This window comes from Arachis ipaensis, chromosome B10 (genome assembly GCF_059453495.1).
Source record: "Arachis ipaensis isolate K30076 ecotype BB chromosome B10, ASM5945349v1, whole genome shotgun sequence".
NCBI lineage: Eukaryota > Viridiplantae > Streptophyta > Magnoliopsida > Fabales > Fabaceae > Arachis > Arachis ipaensis.
The window spans coordinates 47695464-47720068 of record NC_142435.1 but is presented as its reverse complement, the minus strand read 5'-3'; the positions used below and the strand labels follow the sequence as shown (position 1 = coordinate 47720068).

Here is a 24605-nt window from a genome sequence, read left to right as displayed (position 1 = left end):
ATTAGTTTTGGACTTTTGGCAGAGCAAGTTACTAGACATTTTAGTATATATTTTCAGGTATCATATTATCCTTATTTATTTTTTAATTGGGTTTACTCCTATTAAAATTTTATCATATTATGTGTTCCTGCTACTGTAAAATTTTTTAACTCCTTTTTCTTAATATTTCATTTTTTATCCAATATTTTGTTCTGAGGGAACTATGTGACTAGGCTAGATTTCATAAGTGCAACAAGAAAAGGAGAAAGAAAGCACATAAATAGCAAGACTGTGAGAGAATGTTCTATTTGTATCCTAACAAAGAAGAAAATGAAAATTCAATGAACAAGGTATTGGATGCTTGATGATGGGGGCGAAAATCAGCCAATTAAGAAATTATAGTAAGAACGGTGTTGTAAGTACAGTTCTTAACCAGCAAAAATCCGCTTATCAATTTAGAATGGGTTGTCACAAATTTTAAAATGAAAATACTAGGAGTAGAAATCCCAGGTCGTCTCCCAACGAGTTGACAAAAGGGTGCTATTTTATCAGTCAGGAATTTTCTGAGAAATTTTAAGAGTTGGATGATGGAAAAATAAATGATTGTGAATTAAAGCAATGTAAATTAAAAGAGATTTATATAATCAAATAAAAAGCCTTGACCTGGAGAAGATTAATTGGAAGTTCTATCCTTGTTGAATTTTCCCAAGTGTAATATTAAGAGGTTGTTGTTCTACTTAGTCATCCCTTACCTGATAAGGGAAAGTCAAGTAACTAACTAACTAACTGTAAACCTCAGGTCCTAATCCTCTCCCCAAGGAAGGATTAGAGTTAGGGACGAGAGAGTCAGCCAACAACTTCCAATTAAAATTAACACTTGAGTATTCTAACTCAAGGTTCTCCTATTAATCAACTCCAAAGTCAAGTTAGGAGTCTACTCCATTGACATGAATATAACGTTCACAGAAATATAAGAAGAAGACATGATAAATTAAATAAAATAGGAATTGAAAATTAATTAAAAGTAAAAATAATTCTTTGCATTAATAAATCCCAAAGTGCAACATGCTTATCTGAACAGGGTTAATAAGTAATCAAAAGAGTAAAGGAATAAGAAAGCAAACTATAATAATATCAACTTCAACGGAGGTAATGACTCTTCAATATCCAAAGCAAAAGCATAAACTATAAAAACTATGAGTATGTTGAAAACCTAGAGGAAGAGTGATTTCTCTCTAAGATTCCAATCTAAAACTAAGAACTATGTGAATGAGAATGTGTCCTGAGTCTTTGCTTGTCCCCTGGCTCTAGTCTGTGTTTCTGGGCCAGAAACTGGGTCCAAACTTGGCCCAAAATTGCCCCTTGCATTTTCTGTGATCTCTGCAGATAGCGCATGTCATGCGTACGCGTCAATCACGTGTACGCGTCGATGGTCATTTTCGCATATCACGCGTACGCGTTAGGCACACGCACGCGTCGCTGTGTGAACTCCAATTCACGCGCACGCGTGAGCCATGCGTGCGCGTCGCTGCTTGCTGGTTGTCTCCTCTATTTCTCGTGTTCCTTCCATTTTTGCAAGCTTCCTTTCCATCCTCTAAGTCATTCCTTCCCTAATAAGCCTAAGAACACTTAACGCACAGATCACGGCATCGAATGGAAAAAAGGGAAATTAAAATACACAATTTAAAGGCTTAGGAAGCAAGATTTCAATTATGGAACAAAACTAAGAAGGAATTGTAAAATCATGCAATTAGTATGAATAAGTGTGCAAAGACTTGATAAAACCACTCAATTGAGAACAAGATAAACCATAAAATAGTGGTTTATAAATCTTCCCACACTTAAACATTAGCATGTCCTCATGATAAGCTCAAGGAGATACAAAGAATGAATGGGGGAAAGTAAGACTTATGAGATGCAACCTATGAATGCAACTATATCCTAAGATGATTCTGTCTACTTGGTTAAAAGTAAATAAGCTCTACAGGACAAACATAAATCAGATTCCACTAATTCAAACCACACAACAAAAGACAAGTAAACTTATAAGAAGGTAGCTCATGAAAGCAGGGAACATAGAATTTCAGCATTGAACCCTCATTGGTAGTGTATATGCACTCTAATCGATCAAGTGTCTAGGGTTAATTCACTCTACTATTCTTTAGTCATGCTCTCTAGACCTTGTTCTTCATCTAACCAATCAACAAAAATTTAGTATACTAATGCAAACATCATGAGGTCTTTTCAAGGTTATAATGGGACTAAGGTAAGGGTGAGGATATATGTATAGCCAAGTGAGCTGAAATATGAATCTTTAACTAACCTAAGCTCTTACCTAACACACACATACTCTATGTAACTCTAAAATCATGCCTAGCTACCCATAATTCCCACTTTTGTATCACATACTCATGTACCAAATATTTCTTTAATTTTATCACATATGCATTAATTATTAAACTTAGCATTGGGGTAATTTTGTCCCCTTATTTAATTACTTATTTATTTATTTATTTGAATAGTTTTTTTTATTAAAAATATAAAAGTAAACATAACATATCAATGCACATAGATTTTTAATTTTTCTGGTCTCATATGAGTATGCACCCAAATTCCCAATATTTTGTCAATGAAACACTGTACACTTTCATCAACCCAAGTTCCCACAGTTCCCCACACTTAATTGACACACAATCTCTATCTTAAGCTAACCAAAGATTCACTTGGGGTGATTAATTATTTTTTCACTTAAGGCTAGTGATGTGGTAAAATATAGAACAAATGGGGATTAAAAGGCTCAAGGTGGCTGACAAAGGTGATTGAAAGGGTAGGCTATTTGGGATAAGTGAGGTAATAACAAACGATGGCCTCAATCATATGCAAGCATGTAAATATACTAACAATGGACATATAGAATGGAACAAAATATAGATTACAATCCTAAAGAAGAAAACACATAAGAATAAAATATTATGGTTAAATAATGTAACCATGTAATTAAGCTCAAAATCTCACAGGTTGTGTGTTCTTAGCTATAATTCATGTTCCAATTTACAATCTTCAAACAAGTTTAACACAAATTATCAATTTAAATTAGTGAAATGCTATAAAAAGGGTCTTGAAAAGAAACTCATTACTTTAACCAAGCAAAACATACATGCAAACAATTATTATTATGCAATCTATCCTATCTAACAAAAGAAAAAGTCAAATGTTGGTGTTATGAGAGAGAAAAAGCTTACCTCCGGAAGTCAAGGACTGACCTCCCCACACTTAAAGCTTGGCACGGTCCTCCGTGCCATCAGTCAGGAGCAAGGCAGGGCTGGAAGTATCGCCTCCAGTGTCTGGTTCGCCTTGGCTCTCTGTACTACTGAATGAAGGAGAGTCTGGGGTGTCTTTTTGTTCTAGGGATGGGTGTGTACCAGCTATTAGGTCCTTCAAATAGTTGTATCTGCGCTTGTTGCGGTGCTCCATTTGCTCCATTCGTCGGTCTTACCGGTCAAACCTCTCAATGATCTGAAGGAACATCTGATGGATGGATGGTGCTTGTGGTGTGGATGATGGTGGAGTAAAAGTAGGAGGAGTATCCAAAGATGGACCTGCAGGCTGGCTCGCAGAAGGAATTGGCGGCCGGAGGTACTTCCCATTCGGGACATACTGGTCGGCTCTAGGGATGATGACGTTCGTATCTCCTGTCCGATATGACACACCTGCTGTAGAGACTAAATCTGAAACCAAGGCGGAAAAAGGCAGGTTGCCTACAATCTGTACATGTCCCATGGCGTCCCAGATGTGTAGGGACAGGTTGAGGGGTTGCTCTGTCAGGATGCACCAGATGAAGACAACCATGTCTGCTGTGAAGGTTGACTCGTGAGTGCTTGGAAAGACATAGTGGGACATAATATGTGCCCACACGCGAGCCTCCAGGGTGAGTGACTGGGCTGAGATGTTCTTAGGTTTTGAACGATGCTGCTCGTAGATCCACTTGCTACCAGGTTGGGCTATAACTCCAAGTACGCTATTCCAGTTGAACTGATACATGTGACGCTTACGAGATGCTTCCTGATATGCATCCCATCCCTCTGGGCTAGGTGGAAGGTCCAGTGCTCTCTATATGGCACTCTCGGAGACAGAGACTTGCTTCTGACGAACGTAGACAGTCTGCAGAGTAGGCGAGTAGAAGTTTGAGTAGAATTCAACTACCCATGATAAGTTGGTCTCTCGCGGCTATCTCCTCAAAAATCTCCACTGTCTCCTCTCTATTAAGGGCTCCACAAAATCAACAAAGTGTTTTGGGACAATGAGTAGATGCTCATTGTTGTAGTTCCTCTTAGCTAGGATGGGGAACATCTGTTCGCAATAACGGTTAGCAAACCGTGTGGAGTCTCGGGCGGGAAAGGCTGCTCTGATTCATCAACTTTAATGATCCTCTTCAACCGCTTTGCTGGCGGCTTGACACTGGTAGATGGAAGTGCCTTTGCCAGTGTTCTCTTGGTTCCTCTCCTAGCCGGTGGCTTGTCAGTGGCCTTCTCTTTTCTTTTCTTGGTACCCATGCCTAAGGAAGAAGAAAAAGGAGGAATGTGAAATATAGATAACCAAAATCGAAAGGGAGAAAATTCCAGGTGATAATGGATACCAAAGGAAAGATGTTAACTCAAATACATGGTAGCTACAACATGTAGGTAAGACATCAATTAAGAGCAATAAGGCAAGTCATAATTAAATAGATGCAAGAGGTGAAAGCATGCAAAGAATAGCCATGAGAGGCATAACTCAAGCATAAAAAATTAGATGTGCCAATAAAGAGAGTATTTGTATGATGACAATTGTGAATGATAATCACAAATACATGTGGAGTGCAAGGGGTGTGAAAAAGAGGCATTCAAGTAAAAGAGTAAAACAAAATAGAGTTCAAGATGCCATAAGGGCTTTTTCACAAACACTTGGTGAGCAAGGTAGAATAGTTATGAAAATAATATAATCCAAATGTATATGAGAGCCAAATTAAAGTTTCAATTGTCAAGTCACTCCATATAATAACCACAAGTTTCAGGATAATAAGGTAATACCTAAATAAAACTCAAATACCAACATAAGAATGCATGAAGAAGAAAAGAAAAAGAGACCATAAATAAGTAAGCTAAAAGAAAGATAGAGAAGAAAGAAACATAAATAAATACAATACTGAAAGAGTAGATGGGAGGAAGAAAAGAAACTTGATGAAGAAGAGGAAGAAGGAAGAAGAAAGTAGTAGAAAGTAAGAAAGAATAAGGAAGAAGAAAGAAAGAAGGAAGAAATAATTAGGATTGAAGAGAATTAGGATTAGGGGGGAAGGAGATTTGAAATCAGGCGCTGAAGTGGATAAATTGTGCGTCGCATGCGACGCGTACACGTGCATCACGACGCGTAAGCGTCAACGACACGTACGCGTGACATGGGTTGTGCGATTGGCGCGAAGGCAGCCCCGCGCGCGCACAACTCTCTGTTTGATACGCACGAGAGTCAAAAATGCATACGACGCGTGCGCGTCAGGGACGCGCACGCGTGGATGGCCTGGATGGGAAAATGACGCGTGATGGAGGTTGTGCTCTCAGCACAGTTCCAGCCCACACCATCATGACTCTCTGGCCATACACTCATTTACGCCGATTTGCAGGGTCACGCGTACGCGTGATTAATGCGTATGCGTGTGGGGCCAAAATCGCAAGCCACGCGTACGCGTGATGGACACGTGTGCGTGGTCCTGCTTGTGCCTAAGGCACACTTCCAGCTCTCCCCCCGCGTAACTCTCTGTTCCATTCCTTTAGTTCACGCACTCACATGTGATGCGTACCCGTCAGCGACGCTTGCGCGTTGAGTGCCATTTTTTATGCAGAATGTAAAATGCAGAATGCAGATGAATATGCAGAAATTATGAATGACTACTTATGAAAAACAAAAGAAAATGACACTAGGAATGAAAAGGAACAATCATACCATGGTGGGTTGTCTCCCACCTAGCACTTTGCTTTTACGTCCTTAAGTTGGACGGTCCACAAGCTCAATCTGCTTCTGTTGGTGGGTCTTCCAAGAGGAAGATCTCTAGCTCCTTGGTGTTCTTCATCTTCTCACCATGATATAGTTTTAAGCGATGTCCATTGACCTTGATGAATTTGGAGCTTGAAGGATGACTCAAGTGAAAGACTCTGTATGGCTCTGCCTTTTCTACCTTGTAGGGGCCTTCCCATCTTGAACGCAGCTTGCCTGGCATGAGTCTCAATCTTGATTTGTAAAGGAGAACTAGCTCCCCTGGTCTGAACTCTCTTCTCTTGATATTCTTGTCATGCACAACCTTCACCTTTTCTTTGTACAGTCTGAAGTTGTCATGTGCTTCGAGTCGAAGGGTCTCCAGTTCTGCCAGTTGTAGCTTCCTTTCAGTACTGGCCTTCTCAAATCCCATGTTGCATTCCCTTACAGCCCAGAAAGCCTTGTGTTCCACCTCCACTGGGAGGTGGCAAGCCTTTTCGTATACTAAGCGGAAGGGACTCATTCCTACGGACGTTTTGTATGCTGTCCGATAAGCCCAAAGCGCATCTACAAGTCTGGTGCTCCAGTCCTTCCTATGAGGCTTGACTATCTTCTGCAGAATGTGCTTGATCTCTCTGTTAGACACCTCTGCTTGCTCATTGGTCTGGGGATGATAAGCTGTAGCTACCTTGTGAATAATGCCATGTCTCTTTAGTAGGCCTGTCAATCTCCTGTTACAAAAGTGAGTGCCTTGATCACTCACGATTGCTCGTGGTGATCCAAAGCGACAGATAATATGATTTCTAACAAAAGAGACAACAGTGTTAGCATCATCAGTACGGGCAGAAATTGCTTCCACCTATTTAGAAACATAATCTACAGCTAACAGTATATATAAAAAACCACTAGAGTTTGGGAATAGACCCATGAATTCAATGCCCTAAACATAAAAAATTTCACAGAATAGCATAAGTTGCTGGGGCATCTCATCCCTCTTGGATATATTACCAAACCTTTGGCATGGGGACAAGATTTACAGAAGGTAGTAGCATCCTTAAAAAGAGTAGGCCACCAGAATCCACAGTCTAAAATTTTTTTAGCTGTTCTTTGAGGGCCAAAATGTCCACCAGTCTCAGAAGAGTGGCAGGCCTCTAAAATAGACTGGAATTCTGATTAAGATACATACCTTCTAATTATCTGGTCAGCACCATACCTCCATAAACATGGGTCATCCCATATATAATATTTAGACTCGCTTTTCAGCTTGTCTCTCTGATGCTTAGTAAAATTAGGAGGAAAAGTGTGACTAACTAGATAATTAGCTCTAGGCGCATACCAAGGAACTATTACAGATATTGCGTGCAAGATGTAAAATGAAAAAGCATCATTGATAGGAGTGGAGTCATCCTTAATGTGCTCAAGGCGACTCAAGTAGTCTGCCACTAAATTCTAGGAACCACTCCTATCCTTAATTTCTAAGTCAAATTCTTGCAGCAGCAATATCCAATGTATTAGCCTTGGTTTGGACTCTTTTTTAGCTAATAAATATTTTAGAGCTGCATGGTCTTAGTACATTACCACCTTAGTACCAAGTAAATAGGCTCGGAATTTATCCAGAGCAAAAACAATAGCCAGAAGCTCTTTTTCAGTGGTAGTATAATTAGACTGAGCAGCGTCTAAGGTCTTAGAAGCATAGGCTATTACGAAAGGATCCTTACCTTCGCGCTGAGCCAGCGCCGCTCCCACTGCATGGTTGCAGGCATCACACATAATCTCAAAAGGCTGGCTCCAGTCTGGTCCTCTCACAATCGGAGCTTGAGTCAAGGCGATCTTCAGCTTATCAAATACATTCATGCAGTCCTCACTTAGCTCAAACTTAACAACCTTCTGCAGCAGTCTGGATAAAGGCAATGCTACCTTACTGAAGTCCTTGATGAATCTCTGGTAGAAACCTGCATGGCCAAGGAACGAACGGACTTCCCTTATGGAGGAGGGGTAAGGTAAACTAGAAATGACATCTACCTTTGCTGGATCTACAGAAATACCAGTATTAAAAACAACGTGTCCTAGTACAATAGCTTGTTTTACCAAAAAGTGACATTTTTCAAAATTTAATACAAGGTTTGAACTAACACACCTGTCTAATACTCTAGCTAAACTATCCAAGCAAAGGCTAAATGAATCACCATAAACGCTAAAGTCATCCATGAAAACTTCCATACAGTTTTCAATAAGATCTAAGAAGATACTCATCATGCACCTTTGGAAGGTAGCCGGTGCATTACACAAGCCAAAAGACATCCTCTTGTATGCATATGTTCCAAAGGGACATGTAAAAGTAGTCTTCTCCTGATCCTCAGGAGCTATATGAATTTGAAAATAGCCTGTATAACCATCTAAAAAGCAGTAATGTGATTTACCTGACAGGCGATCAAGCATCTGATCAACAAATGGCAAGGGGTAATGATCCTTGCGAGTAGCTTGGTTGAGGCGCCTGTAATCAATGCAAACTCTCCATGAATTCTGCACTCTAGTTTCTATGAGCTCTCCATGCTCATTCTTCACTGTTATGACTCCAGACTTCTTGGGCACCACTTGTACTGGGCTGACCCATTCACTATCTGAGATGGGGTAGATGATATCTGCTTCAAGCAGCCTGGTCACTTCTTTCTTGACAACTTCTAAGATGGTGGGGTTCAACCACCTCTGAGGTTGACAGACAGGCCTTGCTCCCTCTTCTAAAAATATTCTGTGCTCACAAACTTGAGGGCTGATGCCTACTATATCCGCCAAGCTCCACCCAATTGCTTTCTTGTGTCTTCTCAGCACACTAAGTAGCTGCTCCTCCTATTGGGAAGTGAGTTCCCTTGCAATGATAATTGGAAGCTTCTGATTATCCTCAAGGTAAGCATACTTGAGGTGGGTTAGAAGGGGCTTCAACTCCATTTTCTGCTCATGGCTAGGCACTGGATCATCTAGAGCTAGTGATGATGGCAAAGTGTCCTCATTGTGTTCAGAGGGTTTCCCCACACTTGGACCATGCTCTATGTGCATCTCTTCTATTTCTTCTTGGTGAACTGCAGCTACAGTCTTATCAATGATGTCGTACTAGAAGATGGAATGATCTTCCGAAGAATGCTTCATAGCTTCATCCAAGTTGAAGCTCACTGCTCTGCCATCTATCTCAAAAGAGTAAGTTCCTAAGAAGGCATCTAATTTGAACTTTGAAGTCTTCAGGAATGGCCTTCCCAGCAGGATGCATGATGGTCTTCCTGAGTCATTAGGGGGCATCTCCAAAATATAGAAATCAATGAGAAACGTGAGCCCCTTAATGCTCACCAGCACATCCTCAGCAATTCCAACCATTGTGATTATGCTTTTATCAGCCAAAACAAAACGAGCTGCCGACCTTTTTAAGGGAGGGAGCCTCAAAGCATCATATACAGACAATGGCATAATGCTAACACACGCTCCTAAATCACACATACAGTCAGAAAATTTCACACCATCTATAGCAATAGTAACCATGCATGGACCTAGGTCACTACATTTTTCAGGTATATCACCCACTAAAGCATAAATGGAGCTACCTAGAGGAATAGTTTCTAAATCCTATAATTTATCTTTATGCATGCACAAATTCTTTAGAAACTTAGCATATCTAGGTATCTGCTGAATGGCATCAAAAAGTAGAATGGTTACTTCAACCTTTTTGAATATTTCTACCATTTTAGGGTCTAGTTCCATCTGCTTTTTAGGCTTCCTAGCAAGGTGTGGAAATGGAATAGGAATGACGCCACATGCAGCATCTGCGTCCCTGGGTGCTCCATTCCTTAGTTGAGCTGCTTCTTCTTCAACCAAGTCTTGTACTACATCTTCTTTTTCAGCATCCTCTACCTCCATGGTACTTTCAACTGGAGTGTCTTCTATGAATCTTGGCTCTGCATGACTCCTCTCTGGTAGTGTAGTCCCGGACCTCAAAGTAATGGTGTTGATTCCTCCTTTGGGGTTGGGTACAGGCTGAGACGGGAGTGTACTGGAGGTTGCAGGTTGAATGTTGGAGGCATTCGACGATCCCATCTGTGAGACGAGAGCTTGTATAGCAGATGTCAGACCAGTAAGTGTGCTTTCTATGGTCTTAATAGAGTGAAGCAACTCTTCATTGGGGGATGAAGATGGGTAAGTGACTTGAGGGACCTGCTGTTGGTTGTTCTGAGGCACTTGGGACTGCCTTTGGTGAGGTGCTCTGTAAGGCTGGTTTTGGTTCTGCTGCCTGTTGTTGTTGTTCCACCTCTGAATTCTATTGTTGTCTCTGCCTCCTTTGTTGTAGTTGTCCCTCCATCCTTGATTGGAATTATCTCTCCATCCCTGGTTGGAGTTGTCTTGCCAACCTTGATTGTAGTTTCCACCCTGGTTGTAATTGCCGCCTTGTTGATTGTATCCTTGATTCAGGCAGTCATAGAAATTATGAGTAGCTGACAAGGTGTTGTCTTCTTGTTAGAGTTGTGGACACTCATCAGTGTAATGCGTATAATCAGCACATATTCCGCATACTCATTGAGGAACCAACTGTTGACTTTGTTGTGGTGGGGGAGGCTGAGGTTGTTGTTGATTTAGCTGTATCTGCTTCAGTAGGTTGGTCATCTCACATATAGCCTATGTGAAAGTAGTAGTCTCACTGCTAGAGGAAACCTCTGCAACAGCATTGGGATGGTTGTTCCTGTGCCTGACGTTTCGAGTAGACTCTGCAAGATCAGTGATCAGTTGCCACGCTTCATCTGCGGTCTTGTACTTTTTCAGAGAACCATTACTCGCACCATCCAATGTAGTTTTATCCTGAGGCTTCATGCCTTGTGTGAAGTAGCTGATCAACACCAACCTATCAATCATGTGGTGGGGGCATGCGTCCAGAAGATTCCTGAAGCGCTCCCAATACTCATAGAGAGTCTCTGATTTGCCTTGAATAATGCAGGAAATTTCTTTCCTCAGTCTATCAGTAACTTCAGCTGGAAAATATTTTTCCAAGAATTCCCTCCTGAGCATATCCCAGTTAGTAACAACTGCTTCAGGTTGAGTGTAGTACCACTACCTTGCCTTTCTCTCAAGAGAAAACGGGAAGGCGGTTAGCAGAATAGAAGTCTCATCTACACCATGACGCCTAACAGTAGAACAGGCTGTCTAAAAATCCCTGAGGTGCTTGATAGGCTTCTGAGCAGGTAAGCCATGAAACTTAGGCATTAAGTTGATTAGCGCAATCTTCAGTTTAAAATTTGCAGCCAGATTTGGGTGACGCACTTGATACAGTTGCAGTGTAAAGTCTCGAGCACCTGCTTCCTAGAGAGTAATCCTTCTGGGCTCCGCCATATTACCTGCACATAAATCAACAGTATCAGTAGAAAAGGAGCTTGTTTCTTCCTCAGATGGCGCTTCAGATTCACCTTCAGAAGAAAATGGTGAATTGGTAGTAACTAGTTCACCACCCTCAGAGGCTAACCTACACCGAGCTCGCCTAATATGTGAAATACTTCTTTCAATTTTAGGATCAAATGCAGCTAAGCTCGGATCAGGTAGCGAACGCGTCATTCAATGAAAGAAACATACAGCTCATGGTAATAAAATAAAATAAAATATGCAAAAATTAGAAATATGTATACCAACTAATAATTTAGCACACTATCGTAACTCCCCACGGCGCCAAAAATTGATGGGGGCAAAAGTCAGCCAATTAAGAAATTATAGTAAGAACGGCGTTGTAAGTACAGTTCTTAACCAGCAAAAATCTGCTTATCAATTTAGAAAGGGTTGTCACAAATTTTAGAATAAAAATACTGGGAGTAGAAATCCCAGGTCGTCTCCCATCGAGTTGACAAAAAGGTGCTATTTTATCAGTCAGGAATTTTCCGAGAAATTTTGAGAGTTGGATGACGAAAAAATAAATGATTATGAATTAAAGCAATGTAAATTAAAAGAGATTTATATAATCAAATAAAAAGCCTTGACCCGGAGAAGATTAATTGGAAGTTCTATCCTTGTTGGATTTTCCCAAGTGTAATATTAAGAGGTTGTTGTTCTACTTAGTCATCCCTTACCTGATAAGGGAAAGTCAAGTAACTAACTAACCAACTATAAACCTCAGGTCCTAATCCTCTCCCCAAGAAAGGATTAGAGTTAGAGACTAGAGAGTCAGCCAACAACTTCCAATTAAAATTAACACTTGAGTATTCCAACTCAAGATTCTCCTATTAATCAACTCCAAAGTCAAGTTAGGAGTCTACTCCATTGACATGAATATAACGTTCACAGAAATATAAGAAGAAGACATGATAAATTAAATAAAATAGGAATTGAAAATTAATTAAAAGTAAAAATAATTCTTTGCATTAATAAATCCCAAAGTGCAACATGCTTATCTGAACAGGGCTAATAAGTAATCAAAAGAGTAAAGGAATAAGAAAGCAAACTATAATAATATCAACTTCAACGGAGGTAATGACTCTTCAATATCCAAAGCAAAAGCATAAACTATAAAAACTATGAGTATGTAGAAAACCTAGAGGAAGAGTGATTTCTCTCTAAGATTCCAATCTAAAACTAAAAACTATGCGAATGAGAATATGTCCTGAGTCTCTGCTTGGCCCCTGGCTCTAGTATGTGTTTTTGGGCAGGAAACTGGGTCCAAACTTAGCCCAAAATCGCCCTCAGCGTTTTCTGTGATTTCTGCAGGTAGCGCATGTCACGCATAGGCATCGATGGTCATTTTCGCGTATCACGCGTACGCGTCAGGCACGCGCATGCATCGCTGTGCGAACTCCAATTCACGCACACGCGTGAGCCATGCGTGCGCATCGCTGCTCGCTGGTTGTCTCCTCTATTTCTCGTTCTCCTTCCATTTTTGCAAGCTTCCTTTCCATCCTCTAAGCCATTCCTGCCCTAATAAGCCTAAGAACACTTAACGCACAAATCACGGCATCGAATGGAAAAAAGGGAAATTAAAATACACAATTTAAAGGCTTAGGAAGCAAGATTTCAATTATGGAACAAAACTAGGAAGGAATTGTAAAATCATAAAATTAGTATGAATAAGTGTGCAAAGACTTGATAAAACCACTCAATTGAGCACAAGATAAGCTATAAAATAGTGGTTTATCACTTGACTTTTATGTCTGAATTATTTATTTATTTTTAAATACACTGTATGATAATTAGTCAGCTGATAGTATATAACAAGATATTCCACAACTCATAGTAATAGTAAGCATTATTCTATAATTCATAGTAATAGCAAGTATTATTTACTACAAGTTCAAATATTTGTATTACTTTGTCAACTATTTGTTTAGGTTGATCAAATTGACCTTTTATGATCATCATGATGTGGAGGCATGTAGTCCTGAAAGAAAAAAAAGAAAGAGAAAAAGAGTAGATTCTATTGAGAATGTGACTTGTGCGGGTATTGTAGAGTTCCTGATTTCTCTTAGGGTCTATTTTTTGCTATTTTTCAGTCCCTAAAATAAATTCTTATACAATATGTCACTATTCCAAAATGTTAATTCCTTGATTGTAAGGTTTGAATGTTAACGATCCTTCGTTTAGAGTTTGGAGTGCCTACCTTAATTACAATTCTCAAATTGTAATTTAACGGGTTCCTTTGCATGAATCAAAATATTATCAGTTAGTTCATTCAATTGTATTTTTTTATCTAACCCCAATAACTGTTAGTCTGCTACTTTATTATGGTCTTCTCTATCTTTTCTGTCGCACATGCAGTATTCATGAATTGTTTTTGTCTTGATGCAAAGGTACAAGATAAAATTACCAAACTCACTTTCACTCTAAATCTATCAAAATTATGTCAATAAATTACTATAAAATTTAATTGATGTATGTTATGATTGAAAAGATATATTGTAGCTCAACTTCAGAATTGATATCCACTACTGTATTAATCTCTAGAAATAAAAATTAAATTACAGCCTCGAATGTATTGAAAATTGTTGTGCTTATAGATTTAGTATTCCCTTTTTAATTGTTTGTAAATAAATACAATTTCAATTTTGTAAATATAGATATTGTCATATTAATCTCATTCAGCAGTTTTTACTACAAGAAACATTGTTAAAATCGATGGCTATGTCGTCGATAATATTAAAAATCGACGGCAAAATCGACGTTGGAGGTGGTCGCTATTAAGCTTGTCGATTTTTCAAAATTCAAATAAAATCGACGGCTTGCCTAGCCGTCGATAATAATTTAATAAAATCGACATCATTTCCGTCTATAATATGAGTTTGATAACTTTACCTTCTTACTAAAATCGACAACGTTGCCGTCGATATTATTATATAAAATCGATACCTTTTTTGTCGATATTTGATTCAATAAAATCGACAACATTGCCGTCGATATTATTATACAAAATCGACGTCATTTTTATCAATATTTGATTCAATAAAATCGACATAATTGCCATCGATTTAATTATTCAGATACCGAAAAATTCTTTGTCTATATTTTGTTTTTTTTTTTTTTTGTCTATTTTAAATTTAAAAAGCAACAATGTTACCGTCAATTTTAATAGCTATATTTTTTTAATTATTTTTTCTATTTGAAAAATAGTAAACAATTAATGCAAATAAACTTTTAAATATAGAAATAAAATTTATATAGAATATTAGATAACAAGACAAATAAACTTTTAAATATAAAAAAAATTATACTAAATATTAGATAATGAGTTTACAAACTTATTAAAATAATAAATAATCTTCTAACATAAAGACTTAAGACAAGATAAATTTTAACAGTAACCCTTTTTTTAGTCCACTTAATTCTTAATGAAAGCACTAATATATTAAACTACAAAACTTTAAAAGAATCATTATTACAAAAATTAACTGATAAGCTAAACCAGGAATGATTAATCTTGAAACTGCATGCTTCAAAGGGAGCTTCTTAGAAGCATAGCAGAGTACATCTAATTTAACATCCACAACAAGGAGCCTGGCTTCATCCTGGGCTGAAGGTAATAATTCAACTTCTGTTAAAAAAATACCCAAAAAAAGATCATGCTAACATATAGGATATATAGGACATCAATTTGACCCTAACTCCTGATTCCTGACCTGGAATGTACTCTGCAACAGGCACAGCAGACCCTGATGATGGCCCTAAGCTGTTAAAGAGAACACTACCATTAAGGCATGAAATTCTTCAGTGTGAGACAAAAACATATTATGTGTCACACCTTTTCACATGAAAATCACATAAACCATAGTTTGTCAATGGGAGATTTCATTTTTGCAAATGAATAATAATGTAGTTGTATACGTGCATGTGCGTGTAACTAAGAGTAGATGCCCCAAAATTAAGCCAGTGATGACTGATGAGTGTCTTGCCAAGTTTATAACATACACACCTTTTCACATTTAGTTTCATGCCTAGTGTTCGTTGGAAAGAAATATAAGAGTTGTGTCAATAGAGTTCTTCAACTACCAAAAGATCTTGAACCGGTCCCATGCAAATTCTTCAGTGTGAGACAAAAGAGAAGAGCATATAGGTACCTTGTTGTGTCAATAGAGTGAATGTGTGATCCAATCATATATTGTATGAGGTATTTAGCACTTCAAGTGAGTTAAAACTACCAATTTATTCTTACTCAGATTCAAACAAGATAGAAGATTAGAAGTTGCATTTCCTCCAAGGCTCCAACCCTGTCAAAGGATTCAGTATGCTGAGAAGTTTCTTTCCACTTTATATATCAAATAATGAAATACATTTCACTTTTTTCCATCCAAGGAGAGATCAGAAACAACCTTCCAAGGTTCAACTTTGAAAATCCTAGATGGAATCGACTTTTTAATTTTGTTTTTTTACCAGATTTCATCCGCAATACAAAACTATCTTTTATTGGCTAAACCCTAAACCCTAAACCCTATCTTTCTTATTTTCCTTGTTGCCTCGAACCCATCTATTATTGGCATCTGTGGAATCAATTACATCAGGAGTAAGCGAAACATTACCTGGCAAAATAAGTGTATAAAAATTTTTCAAATTCAAAAACATTACCTAGCAATCCATTAAGATGTAATCGTAAGGGGGATTAGGAAAATCCTTGATTAAACCATCAGCAACTAGATGCACAGCTGCTTATCCATTCTCACACTGCTCTATAATTGCTCGAAGCTGGATCAAAGTATGCAAAGCAATCATGCGCAACAATGGAGTATCATCAACAACCAAAAGTGGAATCATACTTAATAATGCAGTGAGACAAAAATTCTTCAGTTCCTATCACATGTTCAAAGATTCACCAAAATAAACGGACGCACACATATGTTCTTAGTTATAAGGCATCTTGCAACTCAAATTAAGTTACTTGGAGCTAAAGTTTTCATTGCATCTCATAAGTCATGTGCTCTATAACTTCCATCATCAAAGTATTATCAATTAACACAACTAGCTCACAAACCCCAATTTTCAATCCCTAGATTGCTTCATTACATGGCAATGCAAATACAGTGAATTGATTGAAGTTAATTTCAAAATACAACCTCAGCAGAACATGCAAAGCAAAATTAACACCAATCCAAACGAACATTTAGAGATTAGAAGAAACAAAAAATTAAATATAACTAACCACTCGTATTCTTGAGAGGATAATATACTGGCAACTTGATCGGAAGCTCACAACGAATCAAGCAACTATTCTCCCACACATTTCTCCTAATGTTCTTCTTCAACAACTGAATTAACCTCTTCGAGGCTATTCGATTTTCCACTCTTCGACACGAAAAGTTTCAGCTCGCCGGAACCGGTGGCGACTGCTCCGATCACCGATCGATTATCCCCTTCCTCTTCACCGTATAAAAGCTTCATCAGTCTGTGAGTAGCTTGAACTGCCGCTTGAGCGTCGGCGCCGGCTCCGTAAGCAAGTGCTCCAATTACTTCAAAGCCTTTAGGAATCAATGTCCTAAACTCCTCTGTTTACAAATTCCAAAACGCGAGACAGAGAAAAAGTTAAAGTGAATTTAAGATTTGAAATTGATAGAGAGAGAGAGAGAGAGAGAGAGAGAGAGAGAGAGAAAAGGAAAACCTGATTCTTTGTGGAGATCATCGGAGGAGAGGCGGAGGAGGAGGGAGAGATCATCTTGATGCTCTTAAGGAAGCTGCAGAAGCACCACCATCCTCACCCCAATCCAACATTTTCACTATAAAATTGATGAAAAATCAATGAAGAACAAGAGAGAGAGAGAGAGAGAAAGAGAGAGAGAGAGAGAGAGTGTGTGTGTAAGTGAGTAACTAATTTTGATTGAGCAGCAACAACAACGGTGCAGAGAGACGAAGCGATGGTAACAGCGATGCGACGACAACAGCGGAACGACGACACCAGCGATGCGACAGAAGCAGCAGAGCGACGGCGGCGATGGAGAAGGAGGGTTGAAGTATGAGAGGTGAATTCAGGGGTAAAATAAAGGTTGGTGAAAATTGAAATGGTGAATTTGGGGAAATGAAGGAAACGCGGGGAGTGAGTGGGGAGAAATTTATTTTATTGATAAAAATCGACAGCATGCCCGTCAATTTTAATTTGAAAAAAAATGACGTCTTAAGCGTCGATTTTATAAATTAAATCTGTACCATCCATTTAATTTTAAAAAGTGATTAAGACCGTTTAAATTTATCGACGAAAAAATGTGTCGATATTTTAAATAATAAAATAGACGCTGCGTTCGTCGATTTTAAAATAAAAGTATTTTCCGCCCCCAATCCGTCGACAATGTGTCGATAATGAAAGAACGGTTAATGGATTATCAAAAAAATCGACGCCTTTGCTGTCGATTTTAATATTTTATTTTTAATTATCTTTTTTAATAATATCGACAGCAAGCCGTCAAAAAATATCGACGAGAGAGATAACCGTCGATTTTTAGCGTCAAAAAATACACTTTTTCTTGTAATATTTTTTAAGATATTTATACACAAAAAGTTTAAAAGAGTTGGTAACTATTATTCTTTTGTTTCTCTTTGCATCATAGTTAATTATTTCATCATATATGCACCATTTTTTTTAACAGAATGATTTTTACTACTTGGTCTATTACTCTACTTAAGATTTACTTACTATCTTCATATTGGAATTTAAAATATTTTTTTTTAAAAAAATGCATAAATTTTACACTAGCCAAAAGTACTAATAATACACCAAAAAAATAAAATATGCTTCTTTTTGTCATGTCAATGTTTCAATTTCATATTTTTCACAAATTCTTTTTCTCTTAATATTGGCTTGGAGGTTTCTTGTCATTCTTTACTCACTTAACAAAAATTAAAAATTAGAAGAAATACCTTATATCCCCTTAATAAAATTAGAACTTTATCCAAAAGTAAAAAAAAAAAAATAATTTATTCATAAATGTTCTCGAAACACATTTACTTTGTTGAAGCTATCATTTATTTTTCTTAGATTTTTATGTATGCAAGTTCTTTTTAAGTTATATGATTTTGTATTTATAAGTAATTAATTCTTCAAACTAAATTTAGAGTCAAGTCTTTTGGTATCCCTACCTTTTGAATTTACTGTGTTGCTGCGAGAGGCCAACAGGTGAAGGGCTAATGGACTTTGTTCCAATTGGAATTATTTTTATTAAGGTGTTTATAATTCTTATGTTGTTGTACCAGTTTGAATTTTTATCATTCTAATTTATATATTGACTAATCAGATTTTGGACAAAGTTTTTTTTTTCTAAATTTAGGGTTTAAATTGAGTATCTGATTTTTTTTTTTAATTTGTTTGAGTAATAAATAAAATTTGATTTTTTAAAGAGATTTATAAATAATTTAGAATTCGAATTTAGAATATTGTCTATTAAGTTTTATAAATAAATTATGATGAATGAATATTATTTTTGAAATTTTTCTTTTTGTTCAAATTGATCGGCATAAAGTCAATATATACTACTTTGTAGTTTTTATACTTCAAATGCAATTTTCTAATATCAGTAATGTTCAATTAATAATTTATCTTGCTAGATTTTTCTCTATATAAGGAGACTAAATATATAATGACTTAAGTTCATTATGTTAGTAAAGTCATGTATTATTAAACTCAAAAATATTATGTTTGAAAAATATTAAAATAATTTTGGTGGTTATCTTTATTATTTTCAAACATATATATAAAGAATTAGTAGTGTGAAATTTGTTCTCTTTTAAAATTTGTATTATTAATTAAGATTCTAATTATCATTTGAGTTGATCAACTAATTAGTTGATCAATTCATTTAGTTAAAAATTCTGTATAATAATTATATAGTAAACATAAAAAATAAAATTATAGAATTGCCTTAAATAATAAAATTTATATTCGTAATTATTTTATTTTTTTAATTATTAATATTAATTGTATTGCTCATACTTTTTAACAAACTTGCATGGTTGTTGATAAGGATAAGAAGTTGAGTAATGTTGCATATCTTATATAAAGAGTGTTCACTGTTATGTTTATTTTGTTTTCATGAATGAATTTGGATATTGCTGATTTTCAGTTGTTGTTAGAATAATTCAATTCAATTAAATATATTGATGGATGTAATATACAAATATTATATTTAGTTAAAAAAATATGTGTTTTGTTTGAGTTCATAATAACATTATAATTTTTAGTTTTTTATCACAATTGTGCTTTAATTTGTCTTTTTTGTATTTGTATAAGTATATACTTTAAAATTATCTCTGTTATTTTTTATTTAATTAATGTAATAAGACGAGTTACTCAGAATTTAAGGTGAATATTATATTAAATAAATTAAAGATTTTTCATTCATTGTTTAATTAATATGTATACATTGTGCTGTATTTTTTTCTTGTATTATTTATAAATGCATGAAATAAAATTTATTTTATTTCAGCTAATCCTATTTACTCATTCTAATTACATAATCAAATTATTTATCTTTAATATCATGTAATAAAACCGTACAAGTGCACGGGGCATCAACTAGTATAAGGGAAAGACCCCAAACATCAGAATATACTAATTTAAGAGGTAGATGATAAACAATAATAGAACTAGCCAATGACAAGGTATGCATTTTAGCTCTAACACAATTATCACAAACACCATTGAAAGAAGAAGATTGAATCTTATTTATTGAATCATTACATTGAGTCAGAATATGTCTAACAATCTTAGCATTGGCATATCCTAATCGTTGATGCCATATGTCTAATAAAATTTCTCACGCTTTGAAGAAATTTTTCAAATCAGTATTTGGTAATATTCATTTAATCCCGCAAGAATAGTTGTTTTGTGTTCTTCAATGGTGATTGGTTCACCAAGAGTAGAGAGAGAATCAATGATTTTTTTTTTTTTTCAAATATAATTTAAAGCACTTAGAGCTAATTTCTTGATTTGTTTTAGTTGAGCTTTGAATCGTTTAATCTTGTACTTAGTTGATTCTACAAAATACTCCACAACCTTGCGCCAAGTCTGATGTGCAAACATGCAATCCACCATTTTGTTGGTGAATCCATCGTCCATTAAGTCAAGAAGGAAGGAGATGATGTTGTAATCTTCTTGCCTCAATCTCTTGTAAATCTGACTTTCAATTCCAACAATCTTATCAACCGTTGAAGCATATTGAGATGGGATGGAAGAGGATTGAAGATGGTGTTTAAGGTCCTGGCTCCTGATCGCAGCCAAGTTCTATTGTTATATGTTTTATGATTGTTTTCTCTAAGTTTGTTACTGATGGAATTCTAAAATTTTTTTAAAATGAATGAAGAAGTTGCAGCAATATTGTTATTCTATTGAGGATTGGTATTGGTTGATGTAGCAGTATTTATATGAACTATGGATCAAGATAACCTAGCTCTTGATACAATGAAAGGAACTTGAGAGTTTTCGAAAACTAAAGAACAATAACAAGTTTTCTTGGTGAAGAATTAATGACAATAAGAAAATTCAACGAAGAATTGTATGATATGATTGAATGCGCCTTACACACTACAGAGGAGAGACTAGTATTTAGAGGTTGTGACTAACCAAAAAGCTTGCTCAAGAATCAAGCTTAACAATCTTTAACAACCTATAGAATATTGCCACTCTTAACATAACTACCAATTGTATTAGTTACGTTTCCTTTATATATACTTTTTCGAACATGTTAATTGTCTCAAAATTTGTCTCTACTCATGCTATAAGCACATTAAAAATCAGTCACCAAGTCACTCGTTCGTATAAAATATATATTGAAATACAAAATACACATTAAAAATAAATTAAACATCATATATATTTATATATAAATACACAATAGTTAATTTGATAATTGATTTTAATAATATATATATATATATATCTTATATTAAAAGCAATGTTAGCATAACTTCTTTTGATCACTGATGAGAGTATAGGATCTGATTTCAAACATGAAAAAGCATTATTATTTGAAAGAATTGTTTTACTAATGTTGTTTCGCTTGTCAATAATTCATGTTTAAAATGCGATTTATATAATTAATTTAAAAAGACAACGTAACAATGCTATAATAAATAATAGAATAATATTAAGTATTTAATTTTTTTAATTAACATTAGTCAATTTTTAAATTATTTTATTTACCTTAAATTCTAAATTTTAAATTATAAATTAAATTAGAAATTATAAACATAAATTTTAAAATTGATTAATATTTACTAATTGAAAAGTAATTTTTATACTTTCTCTAAATAATAATACTCTAATAACAACAATAAATGTTGTAGCTTTTTCCCCACAAGAAACCACTTTTGTTTAGTTATCAAACGTTATGCTATGTATTATTGTATGGAAAAATTTAGGGGCCAGCAACTTTGTTAAATTTTGGTCAGTATGTAACTAGCAAAAAAAAGTGAGTTATTAGATGAAATCTCATACCAATCTCACACCATTAAAACTATTATTGATGACTATTTGATGGCTACAAATCACAAAAATTGCTGCCGCTAACATTATTTTTATTATTGTATTATATAGAAAGTCAACCCCAATTTTGCATGAGATAAAGATAAGAAAATAGTGCAACAAATCTATCCGTGGTTCTAATTAAGTTCCAACTTTTGCTGCAGACCATGATAAATAATAAATGGATCTCCCAAAAGACATTTCAGAGGCAGAGAACTTTCTCCTTTCCAAATTCGAAATGTTGATTCCTTTGCAAATTTAAGAAAGGGATAGCCCATATATAAATGGTTGTCAAAATTCATTGTCAACATTATCCTTAATTGTGGCTATCACTATTATTGGCCAATGTGGACCGTATAAATAATGGCACCACTTTCTTCAAAGTGGGGTCAAATCTGACATTTCCAAGCCATTTTTCTTTTTTTTTTTTATGGCAACAAGATTCACTCTCTTTCCCTTTTCAGTGTGCTTCAGCGGTTCAGCCTGCGACCATTTTGTAAAACAGAGAGGTCCCATTACAGCACCAATAATAATAATAATAATAATAATAATAATAATAATAATAATAATATAATGCATTATTAAATCGCGCAAATTTAAAAAGAAAAATAAACGGCATATATAATTTGTTTGTGACAAATTTTACACCAACTTACAAAAAAAATTTGTTAACATGGATATTTAAAATCCATCCAAACCAAATAAAATCGATCAACTGAACAGACAAAATCGATAACTAAACAAATTAAAAACTAAAAAGAATGACATTTTACTGTTTTTTGGTTCGATTTAGTTTGATTTTTAATTTTAGTAGGAAAACTTTTAACTGAATTGAACCAAAATTTTTCGGAGTGTGTTTAATTTGTATTTTTATTTTCTGTATTTTTTATTTTTTAGATTTATGAAAAAAAAAGTAAAAACAATAAAAATAATAAAATTTTATTTTCTATTTTCACCACTTATTTTTACTTTTACCTCCATAAAATCTAGAAAATAAAAAATACTAAAAATAAAATCAAAAAATAAAAACGCAAACCAACTCCACTCTAAAAAACCTTAAACAAAATAAAGTAACCAAACCCCCTCCCCCTCCCAAAACGAGGATCACCACCCATTTAACATAGTCACCACAATTTTGAAGCCCTAACGCAGTAACGCTCCCAAAACTTCTCCCATACTCCAAACGGTTGGTGTCCTCTCATTCCCTGACACTGCCAAACAGCACTTTTGTGGAGGCGCATCCCTTTCTCTCCCTCCCTTCTTCATCACGCTTCTCTCTTTTTTGCGCAGCCCCTCCCTCCATTCCTCGTCGTCCTCCATGCAGAGCAGTCGCCGTCTACTCCACGCCTTTTCCTCCACGCACCAGTAGGCGCCGTTATCTTCCACGTTGCCGTCCTCAAGAATGGAGCTTATGAGTTAGGTTGGTTCAATTTTTGATTTAATTACTGTTCAACATATTTTGTTGTTGATTTGTTGTTATTGATTATTGTTCAACCTATTGAGTATTTGTTGATTTTTTTAAAATTGTTATTGAATATTTGTTCAACTTATTTTATTTTGTTGTGCTTCTGCTTCTGTTAATTTTTATATGATTCTGTGTTTATAATTTTGATTTTTAATTCTGTTTTTATGATTTTGTGAGTTATATAATTATGCAGTTAGATATCACTTCAAGTGAGAATATTGGCGACATAGGAGGAGCAATAGAAGATGGTATATTTGCCTTTTAATTTTAGATTTGTTTGCTTGAAAATGTTTTGCTGTTTTGCTAGAGAGAACACCAAAACGTGGTTGTCTTAGCTTGAAAAATTAAGGAAAATTAGTTTTTATTTTTTGTTGCTTTGTCTATTGAATTTTTCATAACTTTAATTGTCGCATTGCAATTTTTTTTGTCGTTAAATCTCATTGTGTCAAGAATTTTATTAGTTATTGTGTTGTATTATTTCATATTAAAACTTTATGAGATGTAGGACAAATTTTCGTTTGAATTGATTGAAATTTTGAATAAACCAAAATGAACCAAACCGAATTTAATTACTTAGTTTGGTTCAAATAATCTCAGTAAAAAATCGAATCAAACTAAATCGAACTATCAATATAAAATTAAATTAGATGGCTTTTTCTAAAAAAAAATTAAACCAAACTGAATCGCAAATATTTTTATATAAAATATGACTATTTAACAAGTTTGTTTATTGATCTTAAACTATGTTTTTAATCACATACCAACTTTCTTTAAGCATAATAATATTTTTTAAATCTTCTATGAAAATGATAGAAGATAATAATTATTGTTAAACACAATAAATTTTAGGATAAACAAAATAATTAATATATTTATAAAAAGCTTATTAAGATTCACTAACACCACAAAAAATTGAACCATCATTTAATAAATATTTTTAATAATTCTAATATCCCATAAAGTCAAAAAAAATATTTGTTTTGATTGGTGTAGAATGGATTAGTATCCACTAAGTCCAAGTAGGGAGGACTTAAGCACAGCTATTTGTATATGGAGAAATTGATGGAAACTATTGCTACAAGTGGGCAACAGGCAAATGGCAGATATGTCTATTTATAATCTATAACCCAATCAGAACATTCCACTAAAAAATCGCAAACAAATGTCAAACGTGGTCCTCTAGCTCTATTAAGGCAAATATGATCAAATATAGAA

General features: G+C 35.2%; 1 long non-coding RNA gene across 1 annotated transcript; it reads left to right on the top strand.

Moving 5' to 3' along the window:
- Positions 1-22986: 22986 nt before the first annotated feature.
- On the top strand, positions 22987-23850 carry LOC107622011 (uncharacterized). The gene is made up of 2 exons (XR_001616027.3): positions 22987-23345; positions 23584-23850. It is a non-coding gene; the product is annotated as an uncharacterized LOC107622011 (long non-coding RNA).
- The last annotated feature ends 755 nt before the right edge of the window (positions 23851-24605 follow it).